Genomic DNA, 16,357 nt, shown 5'->3' on the forward strand with positions numbered 1-16,357 from the left:
AGTTTGGACGACTCTACAAGCTCCAAGCTTGGAGTGAGCACGAACCCCCACAGTTCAGCTTAATTTGGTCTCCCCTATGATGAAGAAAGGGGGGTAGAAGAAGGGAGGTTGCAAGTCCCCGAAAAACAAGAGAAATTGAATTAAAAAAACGGGAACCTTTAGAAAAAAATACCTCTAAATAGGTCGCCGGAAAATTTGGCCGGAAAAATGCCAGAAAGTCGCCGGCGGAGTCCTGAAAAAGTTGCCGGCGGTGACGTGGTACCGGACTACTGATGTGGCACCGGATTGCTGACGTGGCTTGCGTCAGTGGGCCGCGGCGTGGGCCTCGACTTGGGCTCGGCTCGGGCTCGGCTTGGGCTGCCTCCTCCTTTTTTTTCTCTTTTTTGGGCTTCTGTCCTTTTTGGGCTTGCAGGCTTCTGGGTTTGGGCTCGGTGGTGCTGCAGGTGTAGATATTGGCAGTGGCTGACCGGCTCGGAATTTCCGAGCTTCAACTGGCCGGTTCAGGAAGTATATGGTCGGTTAGGGTGAGTTTCTTCCCGGTTCCCAGATTCTGGGGTATAGTTGCAGTCTGTGACAGAATTTGAAGGTAAATGGTGGACAGAAAAAGTGTGAACCGGGCAGGAGATGTTGTGGTTGTTCTCGGGGCCGGTTCAGTGTCTTTCTGGCCGGTTCCGGGGGTGGCGCCGCCTGTTCTGGACTCCTGGAGTTGAGAGCTTCAAGGTGGGCGGCGGAGGTTTCTGGGATTTGAAGGCTACGAATTTAGGGTTTCAGGGTTAGAGCTTCGTGCTGATAACGTGTTTTAGGGAAACGATATTTTAGAGAGAATTGCTGTATGTTCTCATTGATAATAGGGACCTCTTTATATAGAGGATTACAATGCATAGAATCTGAATCGTATAAGGAAAGGTAATCATACAATGAATGGATATCTCGAAGATATTCTCCTAGATTCTCTCTAATTAAAACCCTATTACCACTAGGTCAAGTAACCTAGAGTTTGGGCTAGACACAATTCGGATTTACTTAAACAAATATTATTTTTTTGTGAAATGTTTAACTTAATTTTTTTTAGTTTAAGATAGAACTTTTTTTTCTTCGATTGATTTGTTTAAGATAGAATTTAAACTATTCACCATTATAGAGAGATTTCTTAGCAATTTTTAATATATATATCTGTGAGACAAAAACTAAATTGTAGTTTCATGGCCCAGTACTATTTGATCTAGTGGCATAAGTCTCTCATTCATAAGTGGGAGGTTGTGAGTTCGACTCACAATAGACTAGTTGTTGTATATGAGTTGTTTATTTGATAAAAAAAAAATTACAATTTCATGACTCTGCGTTGAAATTTCCATCCAAAATAACGTAATTTTACAAATGTTGAAAATGCACCGAGCCGTTTTTGTTGTCATCTCAATGGCTCTTACTAGGAGTGCAAGTTGGATTGAAAAATTTCGAGTCCGGCTAAATACACCCTTAAATATTGTTTTCCTTAAAACAACCTATTATGCCCTTCTCATATGAAAAAACAAAGATTAACTAGTTGTACTTACATAAGCATTTGCCTAAGCATAATTAGCTATATTGGGTTAGCCCTAGATTGCCGCCAGTGACACTAGCGCCTTCAAGGGTGTGACCTTCGGGAACACCGTCACATAGACTATCGCCTGAGCTCAGGCTCAGGCCAAGATCACCTCTGATGCGCTGCCACGCGCCGCGTTTAGATCACCTCGCTGAGACATTAGAAGCTGCAAACTGATGCATATCAATCCCACATCGAAAACCAAAAGGAGATCACTCTCTTCTCCTCCTAGAAAAGGTCCATTCATCTTTCTTCATTGATTACGCATTAAATACTTGTCTAACGTTACTTTGTCAACACAAATACATTGACTGACTTAGGCATCGGAGTAGAAAAGACCGCCAACTGCGGTCTCCCTCTGACGCCATTTGTATTTTACTTGACAGGTGACGCTAGCGCTACTCATCCTTCAGTGGCGGTCCGAGCTTAGACCAGCGTTAACGAGATTTGGCTACTACCAGAGCTTGAGCATTAACACTAGTGTGCCAGATTGCGAGGTTGACAAAGAGATAGTGTAGACGTAGGGAATGGTAAGGCTAGACAAGATGAGGATGCTGGTCGTTTATAACCCTAATTAAATATAAGGACTAAATACAGTTTACTCCCTATACTTATAGGGTCTCGATGTTTCAGTCAGATACTCCCTAAACTCTCTAATTTCACATAATAGGTCCTTGCCCTCAACTCTCCGTCAAAAGCTCTGTTATCTTGCTGACGTGGCATCCCTTTCACGCCAAAATGTCTATTTTACTCTCACTAACTCTTTTTTTTTTTTTTAAATTTTCTTTTTCTCTCTTTATTTATTTTTATTTTTTTACCTCTTCTTCTTCCAGCTCTCTCTCCTCCTTCTGCTTGTCTCCTCCTTCTCTCCTCCTATTGACAAAGAAAGAAATGCAATAACTTGCTAATGCCATCAAAGTACTACCTTTGGGACCTAATTAACAAAATTTTACCCTACATTCCAAACAACCAACCAAAAAAAAGTACTACTCTCAGCAAACGCAATTCAATTTCCCAAATTCACCAGTCTAATTAAGTATAGCAATATTGCACAATCTACCACCCCAAAGAAAAAAGCAATCAATTCTGGCACAAATCATCACATGCAACGGTGACAAAGCTGACAAATATTTGTCGAAAGCTGAGGTGGATGGCCAAACATTGGCAACGGCAGCGGAATCATTGTGCTTTATGGGCAACAATTTCCCTTCAAGACCGCCACAAGATGGAGAAGCTCCCCGACCTCAGCTTCGGGTCGGGTTGGCCCTACTTCGATCTCATGAAGCGGCTCGAACAGGGCCCCATGCCCATCTTCGCGAGACGGCCGTATCAGAAGGAGGAAGACGAAGAAGAAGCGCAGGATCAAGACGACGAAGAACCTCTGCCCTACCTCCAACTCCTCCAATTCTCATCCCAGCCTTTCATAATCTTCCTCCATCTTGGGAGCAGTGGTGACTACGACGGTCGGCGGTGATGTCCTTGGTCAAGTTGCAGTGATATTGCGGAGAAGGGGAAATCATGTTCTAGGGTTTTGCGCTTCGAAATTGGGCGGATCTTTGTTGAGAGAGAAGAGGTTGAACGGGAGAGAGAGGAGGTTGAAGCAGTGCAAGTGCTTGAAGCAAAGAGAGACAAGGTGCAAGGGTAAAGAGAGGAGGTTGGAAACGACGAAGATGAGGCCAGAGGTGTGGTAGAGGAGGTGCAATTGGACAGAGAGGAGGAGGTCAAATTGGAGGGAGAGCAATTCGAATTTGAGAAAGTGGAGGTCAAATTCGAGAAAGCGGAGGTCGAATTAGAGATGGATGAGGTCGAATTAAAGAGAGAAGAGATCATAGAGGAGGAAGAGAAGGCCGACGAGCAAAGACATGGTGGAAGAAGAAGAGGTAAAAATAAAAATAAAAATAAAAAGAGTCATTGAGGGTAAACTAGACATTTTGGCATGAAAGGGATGCCACGTCAGTAAGATAACAGAGCTTTTGACGGAGAGTTGACGGCAATGACCTATTGTGTGAAATTAGAGAGTTTAGGGAGTATCTCGGTGAAATTGAAAAGTGAGAGACTGAAACGTCGAGATCCTATAAGTATAGGGATACACAGTATTTAGTCCTAAATATAATCATAGACTACCATTAATTTCTAAGGCTGGGTACGGTCCCAGACCGGCACTGCTTTTACAGAGACCGGGACCGGGACCGGCAGAGCTACTTCAGACCGGGCTTGCAGATGTAGAGAACAGGGACCGACCTAAACCTGGACCGAGACAAACGGGCCGGTTTTTCCGGGCTTTCGGTTTCGGTCAATCTTTGCAGCACTGCTGCATTTTGCTGCTTGGCTGCTTCTGTTTAGGCAAAACAAAGCTGCAAATACCATTCTGCAATCTGCACTAGCTATGTTTGACTGGCCCGTTACAGATCTTGGAAGAAGATCAGTTTGTTCCCACATAAACTGATCTTCTCCCAAAAAGCAAAACCCTCCATCCCATTCCTCTCCTCCTCTACAACCTCACATCCACCAGACCCATATCCAAATTCACCTCCATCCCTAAGAAATTGGACCAAGTCCGCGCCAATTACATGGAAATCGAGAAGAAGATTCAGAAAGTCCTCCAACTCCAGGATCTATTGCTGGTTAACCCGAAAAGCCCACCTCCAAATCGAGCATGAGAAGTTAGCCATCACCGACGTGGGTCTCCGACGATGCAGATCCAGTCGATTGGCGCCTTTAGAAGATGTGGAGGATCAAGATGGCGTTAGCAGAAGAAGGGGTTGTGCACTGAGGAAGAAGAAGAGGAAGAGAAAAAGAAACTAACGAAGAAGAAGAAGAAGAAGGAAAAACCGGAAGGAGAAACCGAGAAAGAGAAAAAAGGAGACCGCGAGTAATAGAAGAGCCAAATGAGTGAATTACGCTGGGTAAAAAAGAAAGAAGGAAATATTAACTAATACTTCGGGCCCAACGGGCTTTTACATATTTCAGAATCCAAGCCCAGGACCGGACCGGGTGTGAAATTGTTTGGACCGAACCGGCCCGATTAAGCATATTTTTTTTGCATAACCCGGACCGAACAGGTCAGGCCGAGCCGGTTTTTCAGGCTAATGGGTTTTTTTGCCCAGCCCTAACCATTTCCTTTTTTTCTTTCTCTTTTTGGTCAGGAAATGATAAGGCATGCTCACCTAAGGGACATTTTGTAAGGAACTGTGAGGGACAAGTGAATCTGACGAATGAAAATAAATGCACAATTTTAAGTTGTTATAATTTCTGCTTTTATATTTAATACATGTGGTTGTGATGCATTTATCCCTCACAGTCCCTTAAAACTATCCCTTAGGTGAGCAAATATGAGGAAATGATATCAATTAGTCACATACAAGAGCCCAGAAACTACAGTAGAGGAATCTAAAAACAAGAAAGGAGATAAAACTAGAGAAACAACACATAAAAGCAAGCTAATGATATCAAAGAGGTTTCAAAAAAATTGAAGCTGAGGGAGATTCAAAGCTGATAATGGATGTTGTTAAAGGAGTCTCTCCACCTCTTTGGAAAGTATTGAAGATCATTTGTGACATACAACAACTTGCAAGTTTATTTGATAATATTTTGTTCAACCACATCTATCCTTTTATTGGTCTTCTTGGTCATTTTACATAAATTGACAAACTCAACTATCGGTTGCAAAAAATGGAGGTCCAAATACCAATTTTGGAGGTATAAATAGAAACACCCAAGGGTAAAAGAGTATTTAAATTCTTTATAAAAATTGAGAGTGTGTCTCAAGTAGATAGAGATGTGTGGGTAAAATCTCTCTAATGAAAATCTATTAATGGAAAAAACAATTAATTGGAATTCAAATGCTTACATAATTTCCATTGTGATCTGCATTCTGTGTTTAATGTTTTTTGGGCTTTTGTAAGAGTGTAAGACTAGGCTCATCGCCTTATTGTACTATTTATGGCCCTTGTTTTATTTGGCTATACTAAATTTTGCTTCTGTTATCTTCGACTTTTCTCAAACCCAAACAACACGAACACTTCAAGAACATAAAACCCCTAGCAAGATGAGCGCAGTCAGTCTTCGAAAACACGTGACTTTTGCCAAAAGTGAACCGGTTCATGTACGTCAGGAACCTCCTATAATAACCAGGATTTTCGTATTAATTTCTTGTATTTTGCGTGAAATTAATAAATGTCCAAGTTAGTACAAATTATGGTTTCGATGCCTCGTTCTTTTGGTTGATCGAGAAATAGAAATTATTTCGAACAATTATTCGCTCGGAATGCTTCGATTCAAGGGTTGATTTTTTATACGTTAGGATTTTGTGAAAACTTCCTTCACGGAAACTGTAGAGCGCATCGATACCAATTCGTGGACATGTGGAATGGGAAAATCGGAGTTCGTATGAAGAAGTTATGACAATCAGAAAAAGTTTTCATTTTGGTTAAATAGAAAAATTTCCAGAATAATTCAGAAAAACCTAAATTTCTGTTTTTGGAAACTTTTTCTCTCTCTTCTCTCCCGAACCGCAATCGGGGACCAAACTTCGATAGGCGATTTCTCTCACGTTTGGGCACCAATCGACGCGCCACCAGTCCTATTCTCTTCATCTATCATCCTCTCCAAGTCTGTGGCAGCTTCATCGCTCGGTTTGAGCCTTGGACGGCGCAGCAAGGGCGAAAAGAAGTGGCGGCGCTGCAGTCGGGGTCCTCCTTGGAACTTCCGATTCCGGCCACCTCAGGCGACTGTTCTTGAGGGCTTTTGGAGTCCATAGGACGTAGAAGCTTTCTCCCTAAGCGGCTTTTATCGATTCAAAGCGTGGAGGTTGAATTTTGGAATTGAAATTCTAAGGTTTCACCGGATTTCAGAGCTTTTGAGGTAAATTCCGGCCAAATGGCTTTGATTCAGACTTTGTTCTAGTTATGAATGTTGTTGTACATGTTGAGAGGAAGATTTTGGCATAGGTCTCGCCACCCAATTAGGAGGTTGACGGCGGCGCTGCCACCTTCTGTGGCGGCGTTTTTCCGGCAGCTTCAGGCTACTCTAGGGACAATTTCTATCCCTGATTATGATCTACTCATTGATACGAGCATTTTGATATACAACACTTTATTTTTGGAGATCGTATGAGTATGTTAGGGTTTTAGCGTTTTCGATTCGATCGATTTTCGATCCGTGAGGATCCGGCCATTCGATTGACTTGTAGCTTTGATATATTGAACGTATAAGTATTCCGGAGACCTTGAGTGATCTTGGATGAAGTTTCGCCTCGATTGGCATTACTTTCAGGGTTTCAGTTCAAACGGGGGTTCGAAACTTAATCGCTTTTGATTTGTGTACTAAGTTGTGACGTATATTACTTAGGTGATTGACGGAGCATATTCGATACCTTATCTCTGCTGTAAGAGAAGACGCAGCAGGATTTAGAGGTGAGTAAATCTCACATGGTTCATTTACGAACGGATTTACTTAAATTGATAAATTGATATGAACTCGATCGACTACGGTTCATAGGACTGGGGTTCACAGGTATGGAAAATGTGTTTTTAAGTATAAAAATGAGTTTCTCGAGTTTTGTGATTGTGAACTATTGTTGGTATTAGTGGCATTCCTGAGTGGATGACCATGTATATATATATTTATGTGAAATATATATGTTGATGGCGTGACATTGTGATATGCGTATGATTTGTGAATTATTCAAAATATTTTTTGAGCGTTTACTCTTTGTGGAAATATATTATATCATGGAATTGATGATTTTATTGTGTTGAAAGAGTAGTCAAGTTTTGGTAACATTTTGAGTCATGTGGACTTTTCAAATGTTTCGGTCTAAGGACCTTTTGTCACATTGGTGATCGAGGCAAGGAAATCGGGATCCATGCCTTTGGCCGGGTGAGTGGTTACGAACAGTTAGAGCTCTAGTCTGTCTGCCAATGTACTGCTTGGGGGATGACTTTGTGTCATCGTGCTCTTAAGTGTTTGTAAAAGAGAGTTTCGAGTTGTTCCTTTCTTTTATGGGCTAATTACTGTTTAGTACCCTATGGTTTTAGTCCAACATCGATTCAGTCCCTCATCTTTCAATTTCATCAAAAACACCCCTGCATTATCAAATTTCATCTAATAGGTCCTTCCGTCAATAATCCGTCAATTGGAACCGTTAACTCGCTGACGAGGCATGCCATGTCAGATCATGTGGGCCCCACCTTTCAGGCAAAATTCCAAAATTGCCCCTGCCTCTCTCCCAGCTCCAGAAGAACTCGGCTTTGGCTTGAAACTCTGCGTCTTCTCTCTGTTTCTGCATAATTTGGGTCGAAACTCTTCGAAAATGCAATGCTCTCTTTGTTTCAATTATTTCTTCATAGATCCTTTGTTCCGAGTTAACACACACACTCTCTCTCTCTAACCCTTCTTTTGCATTTTACTTTTCAATTTCGCTCTACATATTTGGTGTTGATGCAATTTTGTTCATGGTGTTGATAATTTGACAGCGAAGAGATTCTGAATCCAAGAGCTCTCTTTTCTCAACACGACCTCGTGAACCAACGTTGTATCGATGCCATTGATGTCGTGGCTGCGGATGAGTCTGCACTCTGCAGCAATTGAACAAATTGAGAAGATTGAGGGTCCGGCAGACCTCGTTCGCGAAGTCAAAAGTGGCTAAATTGAAAGGCGCGGTGGGGGACACCGGAGAGGATCAACGGCGGAGAAGCGTTGTCTGAGATTCCAATTGAATTAGCGACGTCCTTTCCGGCATGGGTCCCGACACAGAGGGTAACGCCACCGTCGACGTTCGAGGCACCGACGCCATCATTCTCGGATCCCAATGGAAATGAGGGGAAGATAGCCCGACCCAGCTTGACAGGACCCACCCCGAATTTCACCCTGAAATCCGAGGTGGCCCTGTGGGGCCCACCTTAGGAATAACTCTACTGAAAATTCGACAGAGTCACCCCTAAAATGGACTACCCAAAACCTGTGGAAAAACATTTACACTTCTAAGCAATCCATCCTTATTCTCCTGGAGCAACCTGCTCCCCAAATCACAACTCCAAATTCACAAACAATTGTCTCAACCCCAATACAATATTGATCCCACAGATTATTAGAGCAATACTAATCCACTAGTTAACAAAGAAAACAGAAATAGAATGAGTACGCGGAAGCAATGCTGTTGGCTATGCCTCGACTCCATGTACGCCCGACCTCAATTAACCTAGCCTGCAAACTGGGCATTTGAAACCGAAGGGCCCAGGGGAAAAGTATTGAAAAACACGTTAGTGTGAGTAGACCAAAAATAAATAATTAAGATGGTTTAAATGAAGCAAACTTAAATACTTTTCCCACTTATTTAAATTTATAAAACCTCGATGCATGCAACGTTTATAAAATTTCATTTCTTAAAATCAGGAAACTGGAAACTGTAATTCAAACCTGCTGAGTATCGTATCATCGGACTAGACCCCGCTAGCCCAGAAATAATATAACAGTGGGGGAAGAAGATAGCCATACGAATGAGCCACCCAGGCTCGGGTGATAGCCTCTCAGGCTAAAGTACTCCCATATACTCCCGTTATATACCCACACGCCACTATGTGTAGCGATTAGGATACTGGGCTTCAGCATTACTGTCACAAAGACAGTAACCAGCGCCACAAAGGCGGACGAATCAATGCTAGCAATGATAATAGTCACCCAACGTATGGCAAAAGAAAATCCAAAAACCACATAAATCCATAAAGCTTCCCCCAAATTCTCACAGTAAGGCGAAATATCATCGACGTGTCCCACACGCCAAAAGTATCTCAAAATCAATAGCAGAAAGGCGAGGTCAAACAAAATCATAATTCTCAAACCGAAATCATTACTAAGGCATTCCCAATGCCAAAACCAAAGATCGAATAAATAAACAAGAAATAATTCCATCGAAATCCCATTTCGAAAATCTTTCAGAAATCTCAAATCGACAAATAGAAATATAATTAAATAGTATAATTCCGGAAATCACCTCGGAAAATAATTCATTAAAAATCACATAATCATAATTTCAAATAATAATCAATCTCTGAAAATCAATTCATATTCTCAAAAATAAATCATAAATCCAAACCCGAGCATAATAAGTTCATATCCGAAACTCATGAAAAATCAATGTCAAATTATAATCCAAGACAAAATATCATGCTCGATAAATAAAACGATAATTAAATAAACCAATAATTTCAAAATAAATGCATGCATCATTTACTTAAAAACAAAAGTCCACTCACAGTACTATTTAGGCGATCACGCGTACGAGTTCCTTCGTCGAGCAATAGCTCGGTACAACGCCCTGTACATAAATATAATTCGTGAATAACTATTCTAATTAAATACGATTCTCAAAATCGAATCCTCATAAATCAACTCTCCAATTCTTTTCGGATTCAACCCACAACATACCCATAACACCAATTCCTCGATTTACATATTCCACAACGAATACAAGGGAAGTCCGACGGCCGGATTTCCCACAATTCAATCACAAACTCCAAACTTCGGAAAATCACAACCAATTCCAAACTCCTCCAAAATTCACCAAACTTCACATACAAGCTCTACAACATTTATAGGATTTAATTGGGCTAAAACAGGAATTAAAAACCAACCCTACACGCCTCCACGCGCCACCCACAGTAGCGGCGCGTGGGGTCCACGCGCCGGTGACCACCACCTCCAATGGCCACCAAATTTTGGCAGCACCACCTACTCAACAGACCCAACACTTTTCACAACTACAAGAAATTCCAATTTTACCTTTAAGTGCTCGAGATTGGCCGGTGAAGAAAACCCATAAATTTTCCAAGAACCCTAGGATCGGGTTTGATCGATTCTCCCTCTACATTGCAAATCGTGGCTCAAGGCTAGGGGCAAAATGATCCTTGGCAAAAACCGCACCTTCGACAGTGGTTTGGTGGCCGGAAACGGAAGAATTCGCCGGTGGAAGAAAACGGGCAGAAGGGGAAGGAAAGTCGGGGAAGAAGAGAGAGAAAATTCGGTAGATTTCCGAAAATGGAAATCTACCACAGTAACTCAGCTATTTATAGAAAGTTACCGTAAACAGTAACCATGAACAGTAACTTTAATCTTTCGCTTATAACTTTCGCATACGAACTCCGATTTTTACGTACCACATATGCACGCGCTCGGTTTAACGTCCTCTACAACTTTCATGAAGGAAACTTTCTCAAATTTTGACCCGAACAAAAAGTCAACAATTTAGGGCCACTAAAAGTATTAAAACAAAGTAAAAGTGAAAGTAATTCCTGTTTACCATCCAAATGACTAGTAGACCGGTAAATTGAGATACGGGACGTAACATAGCTGGAACTGGATTGCCTCTCGGATTCTCAAGACCTGTAGTGCCTAATCCAGCGGCGGCGTTACGACCGTGATTTTGCTCTCTGATCTCTCCCTGGTATAGGTTTTTAGCCAATCTAGGTTCTCGCTTTCGGTTTGTGTTTGGTTGCTGAGAAAATTAGGGATGATAAAAATTGATCGAAATTGTGTTGATTTGATTAGGCGTGGCATGAGCAAAATAGGGACAGGCCTGTGAAGAAAATGCCGGAATGTGTGAAGCAATTGCGAAAGAAGTATAAGCGAAGGAAGCTTTCGAACACTGTGACTATTGATTCCATTTACAAGAAGAATTTCTTGTCCTTGAACAGTGTTTTTGAAGTAGTGATTGTCGACGTTTTTGTTCTCCCTAGTCATTTGTTACTTTTGAAAGTTTTGCTGTAATCTGTATTCTGTAATGTGATGTTATTGTCTTTTGTTTTTGACAAAGGCACCAACATTTATCTGCTTTCCCTGGGGATTTTTGGAGCCCCAGTACCATTGATCTTTTTCTCCACCGCAAGTAAAAGATTGCGCTGTTATGATGTATTGGACATAGTCGGTATTCCTTTTGTTTATCTGATTTTCGGGAACCCCCGCAACTATGGAGGTGGCGCTGGATCTGGAGCTGGGAGAGAGGCAGGGGCAATTTTTGGAATTTTGCCTGAAAGGTGGGGCCCACATGTTCTGACATGGCATGCCTCGTCAGTGATTTAACGGTTTCAGTTGACGGATTATTGACGGAAGGACCTATTAGATGAGATTTGATAATGCAGGGGTGTTTTTGATGAAATTGAAAATCGAGTGACTGAATCGATGTTGGACTAAAATCACAGGGTACTGAACAGTAATTAGCCCTTCTTTTATTGTCCATGAGGGACTTGACTTATTATTGATTTGTGTTGTTGTTTTTGGGTTGCTTGATTTATTCATGAGTTGAGGAATTGTTAAGCATGTGGCGTTCGTGTCATTCTAATTCAGTTTACTTATACGAGCTTCAAAAGCTTACCAGGTTTGTTGGTTGCAATCTGGTGCACTATTCCATGGTGTAGCGGTTATTCCTGCAGATCAGGACCACCAGGGTGGAGATCGCGGCGTGTAGTTCAGCAGTGTTAGGTTCAGGACCTATTTTTGTTATCGTACTGCTGTATGTAGTATGCTCCTAGCGAGCGCTTGCTTTTGTATTTCATTCTTTCGAGTTTTGTAAACACTTGATGATGTTATATTCGACTCTAGTGTTTGAGTTTTTATTGACATTATGTTTTTGGTTATGTTGTATTTTGGGCCCTGAATTTTAGATTAAATTGAAAAAGTTTCTATGTATTTCGGGCAATTGGTTAAGTTATCGTGTTTTGGATTCAAATTTCTTTATTCGAAATTCAGGGCGTGACATCTCCCCTTCAATATATTGTTGGTGCGCAAAAACTCGGTAGAAGATTTCCTCACCTACTTTTCTCAATGGAGTGAGAGTGAAGGCTTATGGTTCAAGAGGTTATCGTCACACCCCTGGAATTTGGATTGGTATTGGCAAGTCAAATTGGAAGAAGGGGTACTTGCAAAAGATACTTTGATGCCTAAGTTAATAAGTGTTTTAGTAGTAGTGAGTGTTGTTGGGATTGATTGTTTACCTCGAATATCCATCTTACCAAGTTTTTATAGGTGAGTCTGAGCGGATATCTAGTGTGTATATTGGTGTGAAATGTCTACAAGTCATGCGTTAGTGGATCTATTATGCCACTCTAAAGACAACGTCGGGGAGTGTTTCCCACTTGCTACAAATTCAGCTGAGCTGACTGATTCCGCCGACCGATTCTGCTTTATCCACATCCACCTCGAGGGGATTTCACTTTGAGGGGAAGTTCCCAAAATAGACTGGGTCATCTCACTTTTGGCCCGTTTTCTGACTAAAACATGATTTAACCTCACCCATATCCGCCTCGAAAGGATTCACCTTGAGGAATCTCCCAAACATGTCAAGCTGCTTCTCCTCTGACCCATTTCTTGATTAGAGAACCCATTATTTCTCATTTATTGATTATGAACTCATTCCAAAATTTTACACCCCACACATACACATCAACGAGATGTACGACATCTTCGGCCAATACGGTGGTATACGGCAGATTCATATTGAGACGAACAAAGACACGAGCAGCACGGCGTTTGTGGTCTACGAGGACATCTACGACTCCAAGACCGCCATCAACCGCCTCTCTGGCTTCAACATCCCCAACCGCTATCTGATCTTCCTCTATTACTAGTAAGCTAAGATAGGCAAAAGTTTGACCAGAAGAAGGAGGACAAAATTGCCAAAATGCCGGAAAAGTACGGCATCTCCACCGAATGGAGGTGGCAAATGGGCCGGCCTGGCCCATTTTAAGCGGGCCTATTTGTGCTTCGTGCCGTGCATGGGCCGACCCATTTATTATCGTGTTGGGCTCGTGCCGGGTCTATAAACGGGTCGTGCTCATGCTATCCTATTATAAAACACGGTCTTTAAATTTTAATTTGAGTAAATAAAAATTAATTTTATTTAACTATTTAGAAAATTAAAATAAATAAAGTTCTACAATATTTTTCTTAATCTTAGTTTTTTAAGATTAGTTTTCTAATAATTTTTCATATTCCACTATAAGAAAGAAAGGGAAAAAAAAATCAAAAATATATTATTTTAAATTTAGAACAAATACTTATGTCAAAACAATGATATAATGTTTTATTTCACTACTTTGACAACATTAATGAAATAACATTGGTGGAATTGTCATGAGATTTTGAATAAAGAGGTCTAACGTGGGAGTCCCGTATTATAATTTGAAAGAAAAATCAACTCCAAGTCATTGTTTTTTTTTTTTTTTTTTTTGAGATAAAGAGCTCGCTCTAGTCATTGTTTATTTATTTAGGGGAGTGAAATTCACAATCCTCAATTTAAAACCACACTCTATGTTTTATTTTTTAATATCTTAAAATTTTATTTTTTTATAGTGTGAATTATAAAATATTTGATGTTGAATACTAAAATAGAAAACATAGAGCGTAGATTGTAGATTGTAAAATGATGAATGTGTTAAAGGAAAAACACGTTATGTGTCTTCGTCAAAGTAACTGACGAAGAGGGAATTAGCGGTTATAGCTCAATCATCCATTATTGTTATTATTGTAATTGCTATTACCATTGTAATCCTCACCCTATATAAATGGACTATCTAATGAAATGAGTAGACGAATTTTCCCATTTTATTTTTACACATTATCAGCACGCTCAGAGCCAATAGCCAAGAAAAAAATAGAGGAAAAAACCCTAGATTTTTTTTCTTATTCCCGTCGAAACCAGATGAAAACAAAACCAGAGAAAAAAACCTAGATCTGTCAAGCCGAGCCGCACGGCCTAGCTCAGAGCACAGAAATCAGCAAGCCCAGCAGAAGTCCAAAAACATCGCTACGCACGTCTGCATCAACACGCGCATGCGCTAGGATCGTTTTGTTTTCTCGAAACCAAGTATTTACAATTAGAACTTTTTAGCCTGTATGGTTAGATAATATTGATCCTTTTAGCATGCCTTGTTATTTTATCTATGTTTTATTATTCGTAGAAATTTGAGCATGCTAGATTATTGCTGTTATTATGTGTCGCATATATTTTGTTATTTATTATTTGTAAAATTTGAGCATGTCCTGTAATTTATGTTACTACCTTCTATAATTGTTTTATTTAGCATGTTATATATAAATTGAGTTTTGCCCTGATAATGAAAATTCATGCGTATTATAAATACATTAGTACCGTGATAAAGTATTTTCACACAGCATCGAAAAAAATGTGACCATTACAAATCTTGGTCTTGAAATCTAATTCATATCCTTGGAAAATAATTCACGTGGATGTCTTTATGACTGCGTAATTTATATATCTTCTCTCTTGTTTATGTAGATGGCTGATCCAACTCGACCTGAATTTGACATTTTGGACTCAGAAGGACTTTAGTACCATCGTTGGACTTTCGATGTGGATACCGCCTTTGTGGCAAAAGACTACCCTGCCACCATCGAAACTCCCACCGACCCCAAAGACGATGGACCGTCTAACAAGGTGAAAGCAAGTGCCTTAATGTTTCTAAGGCGACATATTGATCCTAGCCTACGCTGGGAGTACCTTCAGTTGAAGACACCCAAAGAACTGTGGGATGCCCTTAAGAGACGTTTTGGGAACATTCATGACACTTTGCTCCCAGAACTGACCGTTCAGTGGAATGAAATCTGCTTGCTTGACTACAAAAGGGTCAATGACTTCAACAATGGCATGTTGCGCCTAAAGGCACGTCTCAATTTATGTGGAAAGGAACTCACAGAAGATGATATAATCCAGAAGACTCTTTCCACTTTTCCTACTTCAGCACTTATATTAGCGAACCAGTATAGGCTGGAGTATGACAACAAAAGAATCACAACCTTCAATAAGCTGATCAACCTACTGCAAGTGGCTGAGAGGCATAATGAGGTTCTTTTGAACAACAATGTTAGGCCCATTGGGACAAAGAAAATTCCCGAGGCTAATTATGGCAAGGTGAAAGGTGGAAAGAACCCCAATGCAAAGGGGTTTGGACGTGTTGATCCCTACCCACGTGGAAAGGGACATGGGGGTCGTGGTATGGGCTGTGGAGGCCCTCCCAATGTATGGCGCAGAGATGGTGGTGCTGGCCCTAGTGGTCATGGAAACAAGGTGCAAAAGGCACCTAAGAACCCTTCAGTCAAAAAGGAAAGAGTTGGCATTGAACCATGCTATAGGTGTGGAATTATTGGGCATTGGTACAAGAACTGCCAAGCAAGCAACAGAGTAACAACCACTTACAAGAGATATAGGGAGTCTAAAGAACAAGAGGCTCACTATATGGAAAAAGGAGGCCATGACCCAGACGTCAACCTCACAATTGCATACTTCAATGGCAACAAGGAACTTGCTCAGTCAATGGATGCTCCAGATTATGACTGATCTGCTTTATTTATTTATTTTATTTTCCAAAGACGGTTTTGAAGGCATAATGCCTCATTTTTTTTTTAATTAGACTATTGCTTGGTCTTAAAGTTTATTTAAATAATAGTTTGATGAATTAGATTTCTGAACAAGACCTTGAGTTGATTATCGTTGGCTTATTAATAAATTTCGGATTTTATTCTGAAGCATTGAATTCATTCGATTTTATTTACTACACATATATACATGGTTCGAAATAGCACTATAAAGATGTAAAGCAATACATCTAGAAAAATCAAGAAAAATTATTAGAATGAAAAGATTATCATTCTACCTAAATCGAAATACTCTAAAAAATATGAGATATATTTTTTTGAATTATTTAAATAATACCTCCCATTTACTTGTAGGAATGAATCGAGGAGAACTTGAGTGCTTAGTTG

The 16,357-nt window shown here is 40.6% G+C and overlaps 1 pseudogene; it reads left to right on the forward strand.

Moving 5' to 3' along the window:
- Window positions 1-5,630: 5,630 nt before the first annotated feature.
- On the forward strand, window positions 5,631-13,322 carry LOC133737681 (splicing factor 3B subunit 6-like protein; annotated as a pseudogene).
- The last annotated feature ends 3,035 nt before the right edge of the window (window positions 13,323-16,357 follow it).

This window comes from Rosa rugosa, chromosome 3 (genome assembly GCF_958449725.1).
Source record: "Rosa rugosa chromosome 3, drRosRugo1.1, whole genome shotgun sequence".
Classification (NCBI taxonomy): Eukaryota; Viridiplantae; Streptophyta; class Magnoliopsida; order Rosales; family Rosaceae; genus Rosa; species Rosa rugosa.